The following is an 18,509-nucleotide window of genomic DNA, read 5'->3' as shown; positions in this document are numbered from 1 at the left end:
AGATATGCTGACACAAAAACATTTTATACCAATATTCTCCTTACTGTTGATACTCTCTGCACACAAACCCTTGTTTTTTATGGTTCCCAAGGATGCTACAGTTATAGACATACACAAATTTAACCATAGCCACAACATGCCAAAGCTTAACCTAACATAAAAGATGTGTAGTATTGGTAGAAGTATTTTCCTTGTGGGAGGCAGCTCTTTGGTCTCAAACTTGAGGTTGGTCAACAATAGGTTGGTGTTTTTGGCGAGTAACATTGGGTTAATGCCTTATAAAGTAAACTAAGAAAACTCAGATTACTAATTTGTACTAACAAGTGTTGTAGCATCTTGGTTTTGCAGGTCTATTAACTGTTGTTACTTTTTAGGGATGTAATGGTATCAAAATCTTATAGTCCAATAATATTTTAGTAACAAGTCCACAGTGCAGTTTTTATTGTGGTATCATAAAAAATTCCCCAAACAACAGATCAATTGCAAAGCAGTTGTTGCAGGGATGTTGGTATTTGAGATAAGCTGATCTCACACAAGCCCTCATCAGCTGATTCACTCTAAGCAAGCTATTGGCTAAATGCAGTCATGCTGCCATATTGAAACTACCCTAGCATGGCTATGCTATGCCTGACTGCTCCCTCTGCAAGCTGCTTTTTGCAACCCTCCTCCACCCCAGCTCCTCCCCTATGCCTTATCTGACTTAAAAAATGTCATTCTGTTGTCACTGATGTCTGATCTGCTCTGGGTTTATTGCTGCTTCTCTCCTTGCCTCAGGCTTTCCTTGGAGGCACAGGAAGAGCAGGAATGTGTGCTGTTCCTGTTCCACGTAGGCTTGAGGAAGGACTGAGGGATCTTAGAACAGCCACACCACCAAATGTAAACTACAGCAATGAGAGCAAATAAATAACTGCTAATAAAAAGAAAAATGTAATACTGGAAAGGAAATGATGTGTGCTTCTTGAAGTGGTTCTGACTGAAATGAAGACTTGGGACAAATGTGACGTGTTCTTTATTTACTTTGAATATTACAATGCGAAAAAGAATCACAGGTGTGCAATAGGCTTACAATATATACTTGTACTTTGCCCCCACCGTGTTCACTAACCTTATGAAACATTCATAACAACCACTGAAAATAGCTGCCAGTATTTGGCTATATATTTACTGATACACCTTGGGATCTTTTGAGCCCTCACACTGGTGTGTTTAAGTGAGATCATGAATGTTTCCTTAAGATCTTTGCTGGACTTTTCGGGACAATGATTTGCCAAAACGCTCCTCATGTTACTTGTGTGTGTGTGTGTGTGTGTCACCACAGTCTGGCAGTGTCTGCATATGTTTTTTTTTGGTTTGTCTGTCACCTTTTCTTCTTCCTCATTTCTCGACACCATAAAACCAAAATGCTTCTGCACAACAGCTACACAACTCTGCTCCAAAAAAATCCACTTTTTGCCTTGAAGACTTATTGTTGAAATTGCCATATGTCCGAAACAATCCATTAACATAAAAATGCTATTCTTCCCTTTCCTTTCAGTTGCTAAAAAATGAATAAAAGCAGCATCTGCACTGTTTCTGTTTTTCTCCTACCTACATAGTATGAGCATGTAAGCAGAAGGTAGCTGTGTCAGTGCACAAGTGTAGATTTTATTAGTGATAGCAGAGGAGATCCTATGACATTGTGGAATTATCACAATAATGCTGAATTTTCAAATCCAAGGGACTAGAACATTCTTGGGATGGGATTCTAGGTAGCAAAGTTTCAGGAGCAGAACCACACTTCAACCACACCTCCTCCTGTGTTTCTGTAAATTCACACCGGCCCATCTCCTCCCCTTTTGCTCTGGTATTCTGCAACCCTCCCACCCCTATTTTTCCTCTATTTCTCTCTTCCCCTATCCATTGGGGTTTGTCATGCCTGGGAGCTATGGCCAATTCCCAAAGCCTCCCCAAACTATCGTCAGCAAATTTCTCACATCACTGCTCAAAAGAATCATTCAAAATTCATCAATAAATAATTGTCAAGTCACATCCTGTTGATGGAGGTCCTTGCTAGTGAAATGTGAGTTCAAAAGCTCCAGCTGTCTTGTTCACTTTGATGAGGCATGCAGCCATAATAAAGCCTTACACCTGTTTCAGACTGGGTGTTTCAGCTGTTGCAGGTATCTGCACCTATTACGGCTTTTATAACGGGTGTAGACCTGTCTTTTCTCACAAGTTTAACTTCAACAGAACTACCTACAGTGATTTGATTCTTTGTATACTCAAAGTGAGCTGGGGAAAATTCAGAATAAAAGCGTTTTTTTTTTTGCAAAGCATCCTTGGGTTTCTTTAAAGGCACTATATAAATTCAAGATATTATTATTATTATTATTATTATTATTATTATTATTTTGTACAAACAAGGAGAGTTTCTCCACTGAAATGCTGAACCTGGCTTTAACTTTGAAAAGTACACACCACAAGTATGTGAACTCAACTCGGGCTCAAAATTAGTGACTAGACTCGCTATTTTGTCTTTGTGGCACATTAGAAATTTGAGCTGGATGCCAGTCCCTCACATCATGCATAAGCAAGGCAAAGCCCAAAGCACAAGCAGCCACTGCTGACATGATGGCGAGGAGGCCACCTGCTGCAGGTGAAAGATGGGGCCGGCTTAAGGCATGCACGATACAGGTAGCCATCATGTTTAGGAGGGGCACTGCCTCATACTCCAAGTGTATCAGTTCACATAATTCCCCATTCTCCGCTTCTCTTTCTCTGCGTCTCCCTCAACCTTTCGTTCATTTATAAAATATTTTTCTCTTTTTACAAGTGCTGTCATTTGGTTAATGAGCCAAAAAGCATCTATGTTTAATGTAATCATCCCATATGAAACAGACAGACAGCAGTACATGATGGAGAGAGAAGAGAAGAAGTAGAGATAGTGAAAGGAGTAAAACAGCACTGCACCATATTGCATGAGCTCTATGCATAATGTTATAGTAAAAACAAATTTATATTGCAGGTTTAGTATGAACCTTGTAACTTCCATGTTACCTTCTTAATAAGTTACCATTAGTATGTGTAATAAATATTGGTCTGCACTCAGTGTAATTATAAAAATAGATGCTCTGTTACAGTTTCTATTGCATTTCTTATAATGTCATAAATTTTTCCCCTTTCCCTGAGTACCTTTAGTTTTCATGAGGGGTGTCCACACTGAGGCCTGTGGTCCAGTTTTAATTTGCTGCAGTAAATTCAGGTAATAAAATGAAATACACTGGAACATTTGTAGTATTGCACTCTTAGTTTTGACTAGGGATACACAATGCGCCGATATTTACAGAGTCATTTTAACCAATACTGATATCAATTCAGATAAATAACATTCAAATATGGCAGCTAATAGCTGCAGGATTGGTGCTCATTTTACCTGCATCATCTCTAGGTCCACTTTACAAACCATATCGCTCTAATCATCTTCAAGCACAACCCTATAAAGTTTGACGGATTTGTGAAGTGTGCTATTCTCTTGTGTCTGAATGTAGAGATGAGCCGTCAGCATCTCCCCTTTCTGCTGCAGTGTCATTCGCACCCTGACTAGGGGCAGATCCAGTGGGAGACAGGGCCATTTTGTGTTGTGGCCATTAATGAAAAGCTGTAATGTGGGCTGTTTTTAAAGTATTTTTACTTACTAAGTATGTGGTTAGGTTATCAAGTGGTTTTATAGATGTAACAGACATGTATATACGTCCTCAGCCTACACGCACATCCTTCATAATAAATGTTTTGAATGGATTCTGATCAAAATGGAAGTTTGTGTTGGATAAGAAGTCAATAATTATCTATTTTTTAGGATTTGGTTATGTCCAAAAATGTTGAATCTACTTCCTGGAATAATCCAAGTAAATCTGAATTGGCGTGTTCACACTCACACTAACACACCCTCAGACAATAAGGATTCATCCTCATCCAAACAGCCTCCCTCATGGGAGCCTATTGTCCGCCGGTCCGCTGGTGACTGACATCAGTCAGCCACCAAGAGGGAGCCTCCACCGCTGTCTGCCTGCAGTTTTCATTACAAAGCCATCACCTCCAGCACACTCACACATACACACTAACTGTGTGACAGATTCCCCCTCAGCCCTCACTACCCATGATCCTCTCTGCTGAAGCCTCTCTTTCAAACATCCATTCAGTCCACTCAGCTCTACCCCCCCACCCCTTCATACTCTGCAGCCCACACAGTTAATTCCCCCCCCCCATTTCATGAGTTGTAGTAACGTTTGAGGGCTGCTGCTACGAACGCCCCAGGCTCCAACACCACCACGCCGCTTTCTCCCCACAACCTCACAACGGACCCATGCCGCAGAGCATGCTGGGAGCTTTTCATAATCCCACAAACACACCTCCACTCCCACATCCTCACACTGTCGCTCAAAGTAACCAGCACATCTGCCAGCTGCCAGAGGGAAGCGAACAGGGACGCACCACTTCTTGCAGAGACACAGACACGGACACACACATGAGCGGAGGCAGCAGATTGCATCCAAGGTGATAGATAGAGCACTGTGGGAAGAAACTGTGCCTGTTCAATTACAATCATTACTATCACTTCAGGAGATTTGTCATGGTCAAAGTGAGCCGCAGCTGTGGAGAAAGCACCTTGAAGACTGTGAAGTTGGGTTACTTTCAGCTTTTGCAAAAGGGTTACGATGTCCTGAAAATCCTCTCCCAATTAAAAATGACTCAAATTAGACGTAAATTAATTAGTAAAAACATGAAACAGATGTTAAAAAAAAATAATCCCTTGACAGAACATGACTGACTCTTTAAAAGCACTTGGCACATTCAGAACAATAATCCACTAATCCACAACCTGTCAGCTGCGTTAAAGTCATGAGAGCGGTGTGTTTGAAAGTGGCAGCTGTGCCTTTCACTGGTTCTGTGGGTGGGATAGGGAGGCAGGCCGCATGGCAGAGAGAGCTGTCAGTCAAAGGCGGACCTGTTAGGTGGAATTAGAGAGAGTCTGGAGGGTGTGATGGTGCCACACAGGAGACTGAGGCCGTGCTGTCACTGATTGACTGACAGACAGAGGGAACAGTGGAAGATTAAGATCACATACAGCGGTGCAGCTCCAACATCAGACCTCCGACGTTATGACCAGCCGGCAGCTGTTTAGACAAAATCAGTACGTTTACATGCGCAGTAAATTCAGGTTACAGTCATAGCTCAATTAGGCAATTTAACTGAATGTCTATCCTCATCTCAGAATATAAGCACAGCAGGAGAACTGATTTGTTGACAGGAGCATGAACATCTCTGCTTCTCTGTAGGGCAATATGGCCCCTTTCAGCTAGTCACTGTGGACTACTTTCCTGTTCACCTTGCCAGCAAGTATAACTTACTGGTTTTATACTGAGCAGTGAAAGCATGAACAAACTTTAGAGTTCTGTACATTTTGAAAACACTCTACACTTTACTTTTGGCATAAATGCAAAGCCATTATCCCTCTAGCTTATTGGGGGAGCAAATCACCAGTTTCACCATGATATGATACAATGTTGATATTTTGGACATCCATATTTTCTGATATCACAAAATTTTCACGATAAGATTTCAATACAATCTAATATAGGGGCGTATAATGGATATCAGACAATTGTATGTACAATTTTCACACTGAAGTTTTGGCAGCTTAATTACACAAAGGTTCGGCATCTGTTTTTCCGTTTTAGTTTTTTTTCCTTTAACTTATTTAAATAAATGTGGAATTAAATCGTTATTTCTGCTCTATTAGAATCCTTCGTACATTACATAAAAGCACATTAATTTGGTATATTCTCATTTGTAATTTTGCAATACATTCCGAGATTTTAGTGAGATTAAATCTGTGTTACAGTAATAAATTTATATCGTTTCTTGATTCATTTCAGTCTTCATTTTAATAAATGGATGGCTTGGGATAAAGTCCAAGGGATAATCTCTGTTACGAGCAGCCAAATTAAAGAAAAAGAGGAATCAGCCTATCAAAGGAGGCATGAGGCAGCTGACCTTTCCCTCTCTGTTTATCTGTACAGCCTGTATCAGACACCACTCAGGAGTAGAGAGTGTTTTTTTCTGTAAATAACCTCAAAAGGCGGTGGTGTACAGATTAAAAACAAAAAAGGCAGACAAAGTTGGCAAAATAAGGCAAGAGGTCTTGCCTGTAGTAGTCAATGTCCGAAATTTGTCCACACAGCCAAGAGAGAGGAGTGGATATCCTCTTTAACTCAGCTGCTAACTGTTAGTCACTGTCTCTACTGGTAGCTTGTTGAGGGCATACAGAGGGGTGGGAGGAACTTCAAGATAAAAGCATAGCTGAAATGTGAAGGTTTAGATCCATTTTTTGACTTTCCTCAATCTCAGTGGGTAATTTATCAACTAGCTGATGTATCAATATACATCTTCAGATCGTTACCTCTTATAGCTTACGGTGATATCCAAAGGGAGATATCAATGCGACTCTAGCTATGTTGAGTATGTATACTGGTCAACTTAAAGGGCAAAACCCAGAGCTGAGGCTGTGGAGCATACTCAGAATTTCCTTGATCAGTTAGGACCCAACTGAGATGACGTGATGCATGAATTGATCTCCAACGGCATTTTTCAGGTGTGATAGTCTAACTTCAAGAAATTGAAATTTCAGTTGGAGTAACATTTGCATGCTTTTTAAGTCCAGTTTGTGTCAGCCTAACAAAAATGTTCAATTTTCAAACTGTATGAAAACGTACTGATTTATCACTGTGTGAGAGGAAAGTCCGATAGGAAAACAGATCACTTCAACAACTAGATCAGCTGTACTTTTATATCATTCTCAATGATGTGCATGAAATTTAAAACCTACAAAAAGTTTCTGCACTGCTGGTGCTTGATCCCAGCTTTTACTGCACTGATGATGATGATGATGAAAAAAAAACATCGATCAAATGTGAATTGTCAGCAGGGAGCTGCAAAATTGACAAACCTGTAAAGAACTTCCAGTGTTATCTCTCTTGCTAATCTCACCCTGTACGTGCTTTATAAGTATTCTCTAATGAAATTCTCCTTCTGATGCTTTTTAATGGTCAAATGGGAGAGATTTCAGGCTTTTCTGCAGCATGCTGCAATTCACTTTGTCTTGCATCTAACTTGAGGCAGCACATAGGAAGCATTAGAAAATACTACATGGAAATGGTTAAACTTGTCATTTTCCAGTTTCTTTAGTTAGTTAGAAACAACAGTTTTAATTTCAGTTTATTCCATAGCTAAAACATCCTCAGAGGAGCTTTGTGTCTAGTAATCACTAGTTGATTAAACTAAAAAAAAAAAAGTGTTTGGGCCGCCTTAACAATTTAACATGACTGACTTTAAGATCTATGATTGACAGGCAACCAGTTCAGGGTGTACCCTTCCTCTCACCCAGCTGGGATTGGCTCCAGTTCCCCATGACCTAAACGGGATAAGCTGTGTGGATAAGAGCAGAACAGGCCTAATAATCTCAGGTGGATCATCGTCAGTCCTCTGGTGCTTCACAGAACCAGTAGCCCAAAGGTAAGCAAATCAAACCGAGAGAACACCACAGCTAAAAGTTCAGGTAAATCACTATGACAATTTAATCATCGCAAAAAAGCAAATAAATAAATAGTTGATGGATGGATGGATGAATGGATGGATGGATGGATGATTGGTTTCAACATGGTAAGCCGGGATCGTTTATACTGGTTTGAAACCAACAAAATGTTCATTTTATTTAGTTTATGTTAGCAATCTGCCATGTTGTCCATCGCTAGGTTTGATTGGTGAAAAACAAATGGAGGAGAAAGGTCTATTTTTTATTCTCAGACAGGAAAATCTCACCGTCCAACAGTCTAAAGTAAAAAAGCTGACACAGAAAGCTGCAGATTTTATCAGGCCTGGACTGATAAGTATATGTTAATAAGATAAGATAAGATGAGATAAGATAAGATAAGATGAGATAAGATAAGATAAGACAAGATATACTTTATTGTCCCAGAGGGGAAATTTGCCTTGGGCAGTAGTGCAACAAACACAACTCAAAACATACACTGACGTGCAAACATCAAGATTTAAGAATAAAATACAGAGTCTGTAATACTATATAAGGTGCTTAAGAGCATCCAACGTGATAAGAGTTCATACAATAAATACTGATGATTGCAACTTCCATACTACAAGAAAAGCACCGAATATACACGTAATAAAAGGACATTACATATTACCAGCTAGACTACCTACCACACAGAGTGCTCACATGCAAGCAGGTGCCAGGAAGGTATGGCGCTTATGAATACACAAGACTATGGACATTTGGGACTGCAGTCTATTTTTTGTTGAGCAGTGTGACTGACGTAGGAATGAAAGAATCATGCAGCATATTCACTTACAATAGCTGATAGGTGGATCCCTGTAAAAATGGATGAAACATTAAGTCATTCCTGATACAACTGTTGCACTCTTAATCATTTTGAGGGAGTTTTTTTAGCTGCAGGTATTTCAAGACAAAAGATACCCTAAAACTACAGCATCTTTTTTTCCCTCTGACTTTGGGCATCTTTTGGGGGGTGGATGGGGAGCTTCAGGGGGCCTGATATGGCCCCAAGGCTGCCGGTTGATAATCACTGTCATAGGCTATGCTTACTTGCCACATCCACACCTCACTTCCTCCTTAAGGTGCTGACTTTGTCATTTTTTCCACGAATTATTGTCTCATGCCCCTGGTAATGTGCAAGGACATCCAGAGCATGACTGGGGTTGTGTCAGTCCTCCTTCCTACTTCATGGTGCCCTCACTTGCCGTATCTACATCTTACTTCACCCTGAAATTTTAGCCCAAACATGCCTAAAAGTTCTGCACAGTACTGTATGTATATGAATTTTTTTGGAATACCTATGTTTTAAAGATAATTAATAATTTAGAACATAAATCTTCATAGTACCAAAACAGGACAGTTGAGGCCAATACAAACACTTCAGAGGAGTAACAACCTGCTCTGGGCTACGCTGGTGCCCATAAGAATCCATTCCCGGTCTCGGCATGTGTTTGGTGCACGCCCTTCACCTACGTATGTGATGTGTGCATGTAATCTTTTTTTCAAATACTTGCACATTCCTCCCTTCTTTCTAAAACCATGCTGTTGTTTCTGAGTTATCTCAAGCTGGTTGATGTTTACAAAAGACATCTTTTGACATGGAAAGTGGTGCGGATAATTATGGCAATAAAACCATTCTCATTCTAGGTAATGGATTAACAGTTGTAAGTTCTGAAAAAAGAAATCTAGTATAATTTAATTATTTGTAAAAACTGAGACCATATTTACATTTCTGGAAGCCTGGTGGTTCTAGTTTGAGCCACCACGTACTGTGGACAAATGATCATATTTCCACGTTCTGTCAGTAACATCTAATCTTTACTCTTATTTCACCAAGTGTCATGACCTCTGTCCAGCTGTGGTTTGTGGTTAAGACGAGAACAGATACATGTCCCGTCACAACCACTGATCTCATATCTCCCTGTGCTCTATTTCAATCGTGGATCTTCTTCATGGACCTGATGTCCCGAGGATGAATGACGGCTTTATTGTCTACAGCTTCTTTGTGACACGTTTTCATGTTTTCTGTTTTAATACAGCCAGAAAGTGCTTGAGATGAAAGCTGTCCAAGACACCGTGGCTTACAAATGAGAGGCCTTTCCCCATCCCTCTGCCCCCGTGACATGAAAGAACGCTTCACCTATCTCCTCCTCCTCCTCCTCCTTTCACTCGGGAAGTATCCATTTATCACAGTCAATCTGTTAATGCCAGTGTGTGAGCAGAGGTGATGTGTGGTGCTACAAGTCTGGTTCCTTCTTATTCATCAATATTGTTATCAGAAACACTGATTTACAAGATTGTTCAGAGTTCCTCTGATACTCTGAGACTCACACACGGGGCTGTCTGTTTCTCCTCTCACACACCATCTCTGTCTCCAGGCTCATCCCTCACAAACATTTCTTTCCGTCTCTCCAGCTCATTTCTCTCGCATCCCTTCCTCGCTCTCCCCCGCTGCCGCCTGCTCGCCTCTCTGCCTGGCCGTGTCCTCATGCACAATCAGAAATGCACACAATCCATTCCCCCCTCATTCCCAGGCAGTCATCCTGAACAGCCCACTGTGGGGTAAGTAGATCGGAGGCTGTTGAGACACGCTGAGCCCAACGGCCCTCTGAGGATACAGGATGTCCCACAGCTGGGAGGAGGAAGAGTGGAGGAGAGGGAAGGGTCCAGATGAGAGCGAGTCTTGGGAGAGAAGTAATTGCCAAGAGTGTGAATCTGAGTAAATGTGTGTGCAGTGACGGAACGGCCATCTGGAATTTGGGCAAAAGCCAGAAGGGCCTCCTAACTATGGCCAACCAGAATGGATGATCATTCCACTGATTTGAAAAAAAGAGGAAAAGTAGCCTATTAAAAAGCTAACAATTTTCTCATTAAGGGTTTCAAAAGAAACGTTTAGACATTTAAGATCGGCCTTAATTTACATTTCCAAAAAAGATATTTTCACCCATTATCCCATCCAGATTTGGAACTGAAATCTAATGTTTTGTTCTAATGTTTTAGCTTCACACGGTAAAAAAATCAGAAAAATCCAAGTAACAAACACAAAGTAGGAGAAAGGAGGAAAAACATTTTGGGGGATTGGGGATTTATTTTTTGAAGCCTTTATGACCATAGGCGGAGCTAGCCGGTGGCTTACAAGGCTTAAGCCCTGAATGTTGTCTCAAAAGCCCCGAGTCTTTCAGGCTGGTGAAAAGTATTTTTCTGCTCAGTATAATGATACAAAGCAATATGAAAAATAGTTTAAACATTGTATAAGATATGACATTTCTGTACTCCTGAAAATATATCTGAATCCAGAACCCTGCATTTTGCTTTTTATACTTTGCTTTTAAAAAATAATAACGGTGACAATAGTAAATTTTTACACTAAATTCATACCCTATCCACGTTACATTAATTAAAAAGAAAAAATACAAGATAATTTCCTTTTTTTTTTTTTTGGTAGAAGAAGCAAAATTATTGATCTTCAATACAGTGTATTTTGTTGTATTATGAGAAGTTGCTTTTTATAGATGGAACTACACCATTTACCCACAGATGTAAAGGCTGTGTGTCAATGATTGTTTGAAAATGGTGCATATATAGGGAAGCGGCCCCCTGGACCCTCCTAAATTTGGCCCCAGACATCAAACACTTATGGCTCTGCCCCTGTTTTTGACCATTGTGGCAACCAGTGATGCTAGTGACAATTTTACCCCAACTAGTAGTAACATTAGCACAAGTGTCAACGTGGACTTTGGCAACTACTTTTCATATTCTGTTTTACCAGAACTGGTGTATTTTTTATATACTAGCCATAAATAAATAAATATCAGATAAGCTTTATTGACCAAGTATGCTTATGCAACAATGAATTTGACTCTGGTTAGCTTTGCTCTCAATGTACAGGAATTAAACTTTAAATAAAAATAAATAAATAAAACTAGAAAAATTAAAGCATATAAAAAAATGCAGATTTAAATACAGTAAAGTTCTTGTTAGGTATTTTTCTAGTGTATTCAAGTCTGCGTGCATTGATAGTGTGGTTGCATGATGTGCAAAGGGTGCAGGAATGCTGACTTGACACGATCAGAAGTATAAAATATGTAAGGATGCAGGCAGATGTACATAAGATCATTTGAGATAGTTTATTAGTGCAAATGTGCGTATGAGGTGAGGCATTTTACCACATATGATAGCCTAGGAATGCATGACATTGGATTTTTGATATCTGATATTTCCAAACTCATTTAGGTGATACTGATACTAACATATGCAAGAACACCAAGTGTCTCTAATTAAAGAGAGGCTGAGTCAAGCAGAGCTGAGAGAGGAATGCGGCTTTAGACAGTCTGGTAGTTGTTTTATGTTTAGGGAGTTACAGTGGTGAAGTGGTATGTGCAGAAGTGGGTATACTCCTAATTTATACACTCTTCAGGAGTGAGTTTACTCTTAGAGGTGGGTATACTCCATATACCAATGATCATCAACTGGCAGCCTGGGGACCACACCAGGCTCCCCAAAGCTTCTCAAATGGGCCCCAGAATGTAATCAATCTAGAAAATGTGTAGAGAAAAAACAATTGTTTTGGTATTTTGGGTCATGCTTTTTTTAATAAACTTTATAAGCTATCAAAACAACTCCAAAAACAAATGAGACTGAAACAATTTCATCAGGAATGACTTTACGTTTCAACCATTTTTTGGAAATCCACCTGTCAGCTAACCTTGCAAAGCAGATGGTTACGCCAGTTTCCGTGTTTCTCACTGGCGAATCCATCTTGCAAAGCTCCCGTCTGAACCGTTCTGGCCTGGTTAGAAAGTGACAGGACCAATCAGCGTCCAGGGGCGGTACTTTCAGGTGCAGCAGAGTCGTGACGTAAGCAAGCAGCAATAAGAGGCCGGTGCAGTGCGGAAGGCATTAGCAAGGATGCTGCTAAAGCGTCAGTTTTATCAGAACTTGACAACATTTCTTCATTAAAAGAAGAACAGCAGTGAGTTCTTTTCTTTTAAAAACGACGAAAGTCACGTACTGACATTTCTACAGTCGCCATGGTTTGCGGCATTATGCAGTTCTCTATGGAGCTACTCCTCAGTAGGGGCATACCTTGGTAGCGGCTATTTCTCGTGTTGTGTTGTTCCGATTGGCCCATAAAGATGTGACAGACACAACGTTCACCTCTGCCCTTTCCCAAATGCTGTGTATGAGAGGTCAGGTTACCTGTCAGCTATTGCTGGTAAATAAAACGCATGTTAGACTTGTATTCATCAGTCCATTCTTGACAAAAGCTGCTGTTTCTTGGGTTTTATTTCAACACATCTTAGTAGCAGTGATGGACAACATGACAGCCCTAGAAATATTCAGCAAAAATATCTCAATCACCTCCTTGTGGCTGGCTGCAGTGCAGGGACTGATCTCACTGCAAGAGGCTAAAATTTAAATAAGTCAACATATAAACATAAATATTTAAACAAAAATGTGTTAATTGGACCACTAGGGATTCATTCAAAACATTCAACGCTCACGTTGGGCCCCATTGAGGTTGGCCCCCTTAGACATCCGCATATTCATGATGGTACCTGTGTAAGTTTTGCTGATGTTTAAGGCCGATAGCTGATTTATACAGCCAATATGTGTGGCAGATATCAGCTTTAAATATTTGGGTATTTGCCTATACACCGCCGATAAATTTTTCTGTTCTAGTCACTCTGCAAGTTTTGGTTCAAGCTTTTAATAATATTGCAGGTTGGGTTGGGTTTTTTTTTCTTAAAAAGGGCAACGTCTGTTGCAAATGCCAGGGCCTTTTTTTGATCTCAGTCCGTCACTGTGTGGATCAGTGGAAAGGAGAAAGGGAGGGTGTGATGAGATGGAAAAGGGTGACAAAGACAGAGGAGAAGTCATCTACGGTGGGCTGTGAAAAAAGCAGCAAAGGCAGACGTCATGGACACCTACTTACAGGTGTGTGTGTGTGTGTGACTCTGTGTATGTGGAGGACAGCTGGGTGACAGGAGGTCAGGTTGGAGAGAGTAATCTCCGCAGGATTAAGAGTGCTGCTCCTGTGTTAATGTGACTGTCAATGAGAATTAAGTCCCTGGACCGATCCTCTCCAGCCTCCCCTGCTCTCTCCATCTCCCTCTCTCTCTCCTGTCTGTCACACTAATGACACCACTTTCTGTAGAGTGCCAGTGCCACGCGAGCTAAAAACAATGGGCAAATAATTACACTCTTTCAATACAGTACAAATTGTAGACCTGAGCAGCAGGACAGCGAGAGGTGAAAAAGCAAAAGAGGAGAGAGGGATGGAGGGAGGAGGGGGGAGTGGGAGAGGGAGGGGTGGAGACAAGGATGACTAACAATTACAACACGATAGGGGTTGGGTCTCATTACTGCGCCCATTAACATGCAGCAAGTAATTTTCCCCTCTCAGTTTGTGTGTGCGCAAAAGAGAGAGAGAGAGAGGGATGGAGGGAGAGAGGTGTGTGCGTCTGCGCGTGCTGAGGGTGCGTGTCCAATAGAGTCTGCAACACACCTCCTAGCTCTGTGCGCAATCTGCTCGGAGAACCCGGCGGCAGCTCATTTCTCTCCCATATGTCCGAGCCGCGCGCGTTCTCCAGCGCCGATCACGATCCATGCAAAGCGATTAGGAGGACGCGTGAAAAGAGCCCGGTCAGCGGATCAGGCTCGCGGATCACTCAATAAGTACTAAGCAGCAAGCGAGCTCCGACCGATCGCTTATTTAACCTGACAGCAGCGAAACACTGCATCAATCTCACCTCAATCTCGATCAGCACGCGCTACGAACGGTCAGCGGAATCGGCTCGTTCCATTTTTACGCATTCATAGCAATCACGCACGGAGGATTTCAGTGGAAATCCCGCTGCTGTTTGCCTCTGCACAATGTGTTCACAGCGCTCTGAGCCAAGAACATCAAAGTTGCTCTCAGCTCGTGAGTCAGTCAGCCAGTCACCTCCCCTTCTCTCCCTGCTGCCCACATCTCTCCAGCCAAAGTCCCCCTCTGACCCCATCCCTGTATCATTAGCCTATTGACTGTGCGCCATGGAAGCACGCAGGGTATTTGAGTCTACTTATTGAAAGTGAATAAAAAGCAGCAACCTTACCCAAATCTATAAACTCGATGGCATGATCACAGGAGATTGTAAAGGATCCAGGTGTGATAGGGGAGCGCTTTGCCACTTTGTGCTCCAACTCCACTGATCTTGTGTCCCTTGTCCAGTTTCCAGAGCCCACGTTCAAACACGCTGAAAGAGAGCTACAGCCAAGCCGGAGCAGCAGCCCTCCGGAGCCGGCTGACAAAACACACCTCGCGCAATTGCGATGAGGTCCAACCTGGCATGATCTCACTGCGTCCCATCATCTCAGAGCTTTACACAGAGGAGAAAGTCGTGGAAAAGTGCGTAATTCCCCCAAAGACACAACGGGCTGATGTTTTTTTTTTCTTTATTGGCGAACACTCCACTCAAGTTTATCCCCGCTGCGCGCCACAGTCGCACAGAGGCGTTATAGTCGCCAGAGAGAGAGAGAGAGAGAGATGCTGATGAGAGTGATGGTGTAGTGATGCAGGAGTGATAGTTGTGCGCTCCCGTCGCTCCTCCCGAGCAGGGGATCGATTGGACATGAGAAATGCGATGCGAGCCCGTCTTCCCAATTCAGAACACGTGCAGCAGCGCCCGCCCAGTTCACCAGCTCCAAAGTAACCCCCCCACCATCACCACCACCCCCTTTTTCTCTTCTCACTGATGTCATGCAGTTTACAAGTAGCTTGGACGACTGAGGTGAAGGGAGAGGAGATGAAAGATGGGAAACATGACTGTAATTCTTACAATGTTAAGAGTAAACTGCTTTTTTCTGGTCAAATACACAAATAAAATGTCACTTTAACTTCCTTTTTCACCTTTTTATATATAAATGACCTTTTTGGTCAGAGATAACGTTTCATACCCAGCAGATTGGGTCGATGTTTTGAGGACTGTGGCAATAGGAACTAAGGGATTGCTGGTTGAAGTCCAGGTTTGGTCCAAAGTTTGGTTTCTGTATGTGCCAGCTTACTTGCAGAGTACCACCAAGGTGCCCTTGAGCAAGGCGCTGAATCTGCCACTGCTCTGGTGCTCTTTCATTTGCAGCCCCTTACCCTGACATCCCTCTATGTGTGTATATCCGTGCATGGATGCATGTAATTCTAGGCCTACGTTTATGTTACATGATTAAAGTAACATTTTTCAGTTAAATGTTCCCTATGGGGTTTTAAGTGTATCTTGAATCCTACATAGGATGTAGTTTATCAGTAGGATGCCTCTAAGACACAGACTGGAGATCATTTTTTTACATTTACATTTTCACCTCTTCATTTCTTTTAGTGCATGTGTGCTTATAGGCTCTGCTGGCTACCACAGGTGCTCACCCCTGCATGAGTCGATGACCTCCTCCTCATCTCTTAATATCCCACCTCGCCTCACCACTTGTATCATGTTCCAGATGCTGTCTCTGTATTGACACTTTCCTCTGCTCCACACATGGATGGTGTAAATCTAGACCCCCCAACTAAACCCTCCCACCGAGATGTTAAACAGAATTTAATCACCGCCGCCTCTCTGTTACGCACCAGGAGACAGCCTATCAATTATTCTATCCCTAGAATATTCTAGTGTGTTGATGGCGATTGATTGCTTTGCGCTGTATATTCAGTCATTAAGACTTAAGAGGAGGTCGATGTCTGTAAACGACCCAAGGTGAGGAGGATCCGATGCATCCAGACGTCTTCATTGTTTTCTCGTTGGGCGGTGTGGTGTGCCAAGTGTCAGTGGAGGGATTCTGAGAGGGACACACTTAAAAAAGTCATGAATCATGACGTGAGGAATACCAAGAGTTAAAAAGCAAGGGCATGATGTCACAGTAATCTCAGCCCTGCCAGTCTGGCTTTGGCACTGTCCCCTTCTGACCACCTTGCTACCTGCAATGTGCTTGATTGAGAGAGAAAGTGCTTTAGGGTATTTTCAAGTGATTAATTTAGGTTTTAATCTGTTACAAATCGATCTGTCTGACTTTGAACTGAGAGCAGATTAGTCATTGATGTGGCTTTGCCACAACTGAGGAACATGCAGAGGTTTAGCTGCAAGACTGACACAAAAAAAAAGAGAAAATCATTGTTTCAGCACCATGGACAGCACCAGATGTGCTTCAAATAATTTCAGGACAGCTCCAGACTGTCCTGTCTCTTCGCTATTGAGTAGCCAATCCAGTTTAGAGAATGAAACTGTGACCAGAAAGTTGATAACCCCTGTCTGCAGCAGTTAGTTGTGTCTATACAGTGGTGAACCTACACATCATGTTAAGTATAGAAGGCCTTTTATCTTAAAGAGAGCCAGCTAATGCATGCAGCAGTCCACAGCACTTATCTCCTCTATCCTCCCTCAGAGGGGCAGATAATATCAGAGGAAACCACATCATGTGACGTAAACACAGATTTAAAGGGTGAGGTTGAACAGTGTGAAATTTAATTTACTTCCCATTACACTTGTGGGTGTTGTTACAGAGGCATCAGTTTTCCCAGCTTGATTCACTGCATAAATCTGTGGCAGAGTTTAAATCTTAAGCAGGAATGGCACCTTAAAGGTTGCATTATCACTCATGTACCTTGTGGTAATGTGGTGAAGTAAGAGTAGATATAGGCTGATGTCCTATTGGGGTGTCCTATATCAGAGGAGCAGGGTTATAGGATATTCTCTATGGTTATTCTGCCAATGACCACAAACCATGAGGGAAATATGGAAGAAAAATCTGTTTTTAACTTGAGGAATATAAGTCAATATTGGTGCATTTATGCCTATGAAACACTGTCTCTTTGGTGTTAAGGATGCCTTTGGATGTAAAATGAGCAGATTGTGATTGATTCTGAGCAAATGCTCATGATCACCTTATGAAAAACAGACAAATGACTGTAAGATAGTCAATAACTACTGTAGGACATGTAGTAGAGTGAAAGTTCAAAAGTGTACTTCAATTATTGCTTTAACAATGGGAATATTTGTCAAAATGAGATGGGACAATAGGATTGCAAATAAATCTTGTAAAATGTGTTTCTCTGAGATTGCATTTCTCACAGCTTTCACCTCACCTATGGACTTTTATTCAGCTGTCCTGTCCCATCGTGTCCTGAAGCTCATCTCTCGAAAATCTGAGTTGCAACCTTCTACCAGTTTTCACAGTCTGAGGCAGTAAATGTAGATCCTGATGACAATAAAAGATGAGAGAAATCAGACTCCAACAACACACTTATTTGAGACACTATTAAAATTTGGTCATCAGCTAAAAAAAAAAAAAAAAAAAAGAAAGAAAAAGAAAAACACGACTAAAACAAGCAGTTAAATTACAGATTCCCTTCCATAGTTGCAACATCTTGAGTGGAAAAGGCATGCAAAAAAGTGGAATCAGGATAATCTAAGAAAATGTTAACTTGTTTTGTATGCAGCATTCATGGTTTGAATTGACTTTGTCTTGCAGGTGTATTTAGAGCAGATAGCATTAGAAATGATGTCACTATAGGGGCACATGAGGGGAGACATTATTACACTGGGAAAAATATATATTTAGCCAGTTGGCCTGGTTTGCCAAAAATGTAAGAGATTGAAGAAGGTTCCCAGAAAACTAAATTCATATAAAAAAAAAGAGTTAAAGTTAGGAATTTAACCAATATAGAGTTGATATGTACGTGCCAGTTATCCTTATTATGAGCAAAGTTTCCTCTACCAAAGCTTCTGCTGTCTTTAGTGTCCTGCTTTGTGTGTTTAGTTCTATTTAGGACGATTTTTATCACCTTAACCAACGACTCCGGGTGAAAATCATGAAGAAAGTATATTTTTCATAATATTTTAAAAAGGTGCAGTGGCTAATTAGGTTATATTTT

This window comes from Cheilinus undulatus, linkage group 3, assembly GCF_018320785.1.
Source record: "Cheilinus undulatus linkage group 3, ASM1832078v1, whole genome shotgun sequence".
NCBI lineage: Eukaryota > Metazoa > Chordata > Actinopteri > Labriformes > Labridae > Cheilinus > Cheilinus undulatus.
Note: the sequence above shows the minus strand (reverse complement) of the source record.